Genomic DNA, 5,698 nt, shown 5'->3' with positions numbered 1-5,698 from the left:
AAGTTGAAAAGGTTGACCGGATGTTGACTTGTGTGTAAATAGCTCCGTAATGGAGTTTTAATGGTTCCATTAGCTCTCTTAGGTGATTTTGGACTTATGAGTGTGTCCAGATAGTGATTTGGAGGTCCGTATTGGGGTTTCGATAGTTAGAGTAGATATGTGGTATCATTTGTGACTTGTATGAAAAATTTGAGGTCAATGAGACGTGATTTAATAGATTTCGGCATCGAATGTAGAAGTTAGAAGTTCAAAAGTTCATTCGGCTTGAATCGATGCGCGATTCGTGGTTTTAGCGATGTTTGATGTGATTTGAAGGCTCGACTAAGTTCGTATTGTATTTTAGGACTTGCTGTTATATTTGGTTAAGGTCCCGGGGGCCTCGGTGGGTTCCGGGTGGTTAACGAATGAAAAATGGGACTTAGAGCATTGCTGAAGCTGGGAGCCTTCTGGTGTGATCGCACCTGCAAGGGTTTTGGCTGCAGGTGCGACTGATTTTGTGCAGGTGAGGAGCTGGGCTAGGTTGGGGTAGGACGTAGGTGCGAGGGGTCTTCCGCATCTGCAAGCCCACAAGTGCGAGAAAGGCTCCACAGATGCGGAGAAGGGGGCGTAGGCTGTCTTCACAGAAGAGGATCAAGGGTCGCAGAAGCGCTTCCGCAGGTGCGGAACACTATGGGCTTAAGTGACTTCCGCAAAAGCGGAACTTCTATTGCAAAAGCGATTCCGGAGGTGCGGATATTCGACCGCTGGTGCGAAAGCACTAGCCAGTGTTTAAATTCGAGGGTTTCTGAGATTTTCTTCATTTTGGATATTTCATGCTCGGGCTTAGGCGACCTTTGAGAGGGATTTCGAAGGTATTCTTGAGGTAAGTCACTTGTGGTTAAATTTATTCAATAATTATGTTTCCCCATTGAATGTTCCACCTAGATTGTGTGGTTTTGAGGTGTAATTTGGGAGTTTGAGGCTAGCGATTTGGAGAGTTTAATTTGGGAATTTGAGTGACGATTTGGTATCGAATTTTGGTAAATTTGGTATGGTTAGACTCATGGTGGAATGGGCTTCCGGATTTTGTGATTTCTATTGGATTTTGAGACGTGGGCACAGGGCTAACTTTTGAGTTGAATTTTTGATTTTGACTAAGAACTTAATATTTTCTTATGGAATCGATTCCTTTAGCTCGTGTTGGTTGTATCGAATTGTTTATGGCTAGATTCGAGACATTTGAAGGCTGATTCGCCAGGCAAGGGCTTGCTAGCGGAGTGATTCGAGTTGCTTGAGGTAAGTATTGTATTTAAACTCAGTTGAGGCACCAGTTACCGGAATTGTTATGATAGCCATGTTCTTTTGGGTGCGCACATGTGTGGGGATGATCCCATATATGGGCACCGGGATTGTATATTCATGTTAGAGTTGTGCTCGGGCTCCTATAATCCCAGAAATGACTGTTAAACTTCGAGCTTCGATATCTAACATGTTGTAACAGCTTATATGATCTAATTGAGCCATGATAAGTCTTCTTAGAAGTTTATTCCCTGAACGAACTTGATAAATGCTTTTCATTGATGGAATTGCCGGATTGAGCTACGATAGCATACTTTGCACATGCCTACACTTTAGCATGTTATTTACATCAGTCCAAGGGAAAGAGAATCGTATTTCATCCATTATCTACCTGTATACTTGCTTTATTGCTTCTGTATAATATTTTGGACTAGGGCCTATGGCTATGCCGGGTGGATTATGTTAATGGCACGTGAGTTGTTTGTGTAGCACGTGAGTTATCTGTGCAGATCCATGTTTTGATATTATTGGCACGTGAGTTGTCCGTGCGGATCCATATATTGATATTATTGACACGTGAGTTATCTGTGTCGCATGTGAGTTGTCCGTGCAGATTCTATTGTTTGCACGTGAGTTGTTCGTGCAATGTGTGGAACTCGTATTTTCTTGATCATTTATTTGATTTAGACCAAGGTAATTGAGAATCAGTACACATGCACACACGGATATTCATATCACGAGGCCTTATGAGCTAGCTTTAAATTTTATACTATGTTAATCGAAAAGGACAGAATTGCACTTATTTAACTAGTGACCTCAACAAATTAAGCTTCTATTACCTTACCTTGTTTATTTGTGACACTTATTGAGTTGGTTGTACTCATACTATACCCTGTACCTCGTGTGCAGATCCAGGCATTTTCGGGCACGACGGTTGTTGATTCCTGACATTTCATTAGTTAGGAGATCATCGAGGTAGTTGCATTGGCATCCGCAGACCTTGACTCGCTTCCTATATCTTTTATTCTTGTGTTTACTGTTCTACTTTCCTATGCAGTGTTCTATTGGTTTGACTGTGATGTTATGCAGATGCTCATGCACTCCGTGACACTCAAATCTTTTGGAAGAATTTTGTATTGAGTTTCGATGTTTATGTCCAGTTTTTACGAGATCCTTAAATATTTAAATCTATTATCGCATATTTGGGTTTTAAAAATGTTGATATGTGTGAGATGTCGTCTTGCCTATACCATGATAGGCACCATCACGACAGGTCGAGTTTTGGATCGTGACAAATTCGGGGCGTACGTCCGGACGTTCGTGTGATGACTCGATAAGTCATATTATATATTAGAACCGAATTGTGTGTTTTGAAGCCTTTAGAACCTCATTTTAGCCTTTCTTGATCTGTGTACGCAATTCAGGTATTGACCCGCAAAGCTTATATGCTAAAAACTGATAAAACAAGAATGTTTGTCTTAAAAGTTAATTTTAGTTGACTTCTATCAACGTTTTGAGTAAATGGACCACACCCATATTTTGACGGTCCTAGTGGATTCGTATTGAAATATGGGCCTGGGCGTATGCCCGAAATCAAATTCGGGGGTCCCTAGCTCGAGTTATGAATTTTTGTTGATAATTGGGGATTTTTGGGTAGAAACTAGGGATTTCGAAAATTGGGGATTTAGACCTCAAATTGAGGTCGGATTCCAAAACCAATTATATATTCGGGCTCGGGGTGAATGGGTAATTGAGTTTTGGTCCGGATTTGGGTTTGGATCAAGTGGGCCTGGGTGTTGACTTTTTCAATAATGGCCTAAATTGAATCCTTTGCAATCGCGGGTAGTTCCTAAGGCTTAATTTGAATCGTTTGGTTGGTAATATGCTAGATTCTACTGGTTCGGAGTCTCGTTTGAGAGGAAAAGTTGTGGTTGAGCTTTGAGTTTGATCGTTGGAGCAAGTTAAGTGTCGTGGTTAACCTTGGCTTGAGGAATTAGGTCTTATTTGCCTATTTGCTACGTGTTTGAATGTTGATTACAACGTATAGGTAAGGTGACAAGTACCTATGCGTTATTGTCAAGGCATAGCATGTGGTTGGGTCTTATTCTTGTATTTGTTGTTTTTCTTGACTATATTATTCGTGCTTAGACTAGTTAATTATTGTATTGATCATTCTTATCATATGTACGGATTTTGGTATTAACTGGGTATTGACTCAAAGTTGAAGTTGGTATAGTGGAACCAAATGTTGAAGTAAGACTTGTTCTTGATATTTCCATCTCCATGTTGTTATTTCTCGTTGTTTTGGTGAGGGGGAGTGTTAATGCATGAAGGGTGATGCTGTGCCATATTTTGTGAGTTTTAATGCACGAAGGGTGATGTTGTGCCATATTGTGAGTGATAATGCACGAAGGGTGATGTCGTGCCATGTTATGAGAGAGTTAATGCACGAAGGGTGATGTTGTACCATTACTATTGATTTATATGGTGAGGTTGAGAGTAAAAGCATTAAGGGTGTTGCCGTATATTTTCTTTTACCATGGTTACTTGTTTATAATTGCTCAAAGTATATCGATTGCTCCAAGTGCTTATTACTGCTATGATCCTTTATCTTATGATCCCCTCAGCATGTTCCCCTCCCAATATTACTTGTCTTGTTTCTTTTATTGTTGTTATTGGTATAAATATTGTTATACTGCACAAGTTTAATTTTAGGTGTCTTGTCTTAGCCTCGTCACTGTTTCGCCGAGGTTAGAATCGACACTTTCCAGTACATGAGGTCGGTTGTACTGATACTGCACTCTGTACTTCCTGTGCAGATTTTGGTACTGGCCCGAGCTAATCGTGAGGTTAGCTACTGGATCCATCCTATAGGAGACCCAAGGTAGATCTCCCGGCATCCGCAGACCTTGGAGTCCCCTTTTAATCATTTTCTTTTACTGTTTCTTTCACTTCGAAAACAGTTGTGTTTCCTTCAGACATTTACTTATAGTGAAATCTTATATGTTCGTAAATTATGACTCCAGATCCGGAAAATAGTGTGTGTATATATATATTGAGGCTGTTATGAATTTTCGTTTTAATTTTAACTTGTTATAGTTTAATTGCTGTTAATTATTGAAAGGTATAAGAATTGGCATAATGAACCTCTAATGTTGGCTTGCCTAGCAAGTGAAATGTTAGGCGCTATCACGATCCCGACGGTAGGAATTCCGGGTGGTGATAAGTTGGTATCAAAGCACTAGGTTTCCTAGGTCTCACAATTCACGAGCAGGCTTAGTAGAGTCTAGGGGATTGGTACAGAGACGTCTGTACTTATCTCCCAGAGGCTACAGTGTTTAGGAACAATGTCACTTCTATTCTTTTCTGTCGTGCGATTTTGTTAAGTCATTGCTAATTGAACTCTTCTACTCTTGTTCTCTCGTAGATGGCGAGAACATGTACTGTATCCTCAGTTGATCAGCAGCCAGATCCCCCAGTGGTAGCTCCTACGAGGGACAGAGGTCAAGGCCAAGGCCGTGCAAGAGGTCGAGGTAGGGGCAGGGCTCAGCCCAAAGCCCGAGCAATAGCACCGACGGCGGAGCCTCAGGTAGAGTATAATGAGGAGTATCCAGCCTAGACTATCCCAGTAGGAATAGCTCAGGTTCCCGAGGGATTCATAGCCACCCCAGTGCTTTAGGATGCCTTGGTCCTTTTGGTGGGCCTAATGGAGAGTGTAGCCCAGACTGGCACTTTTCCCATGGCACCAGCCGTCTCTCAGGCTGGAGGAGGAGCACAGACTCCTGCTACTCACACCCCAGAGCAGGTAGCTCCCCAGTATCAGGCTCTAGTAGCTTAGCTAGTTGGAGTAGTTCAGCCAGCTGTTGTGGCACAGGCCAGTGATGATCATGCTATGACTCCCGAGGTTTTATCGAGATTGGATAAGTTTACCAAACTCTTTCCAGTTCACTACAATAGTACACTTTCTGAGGACCCCCAGGATTATCTTGACCGCTACTATGAGGTGTTACAAAACATAGGGATAGTGGAGACCGATGGGGTCGATTTTGCTGTGTTTCACATGACTGGTTATGCCAAGAGATGGTGGAATGACTTTGTATTGACCAAACCAGCTGGGTCACCTGCTTTTACTTGGGACCAGTTCTCTCAGATATTTCTTGAGAAGTTCCTCTTTATCACCTTGAGAGAGGAATATCGCAGGCAGTTCAAGCGTCTCCAGCAGGGCAGTATGACCGTCACTCAGTATGAGACCCGTTTTGTGGATTTGGCCTGTTATGCTATTCTTCTACTTCCTACCGAGAGAGAGAGGACGAGGAGGTTTATTTAGGGACTTGCTCAGCCTATCAGATTGCAGATAGCTAAGGAGACTAGGAGTGATATTTCTTTTCAGATGGCCGCCAATGTTGCCAGGCGAGTCGAG

This window comes from Nicotiana sylvestris, chromosome 7, assembly GCF_000393655.2.
Source record: "Nicotiana sylvestris chromosome 7, ASM39365v2, whole genome shotgun sequence".
Lineage (NCBI taxonomy): Eukaryota > Viridiplantae > Streptophyta > Magnoliopsida > Solanales > Solanaceae > Nicotiana > Nicotiana sylvestris.
This window is presented reverse-complemented; position numbering follows the sequence as displayed.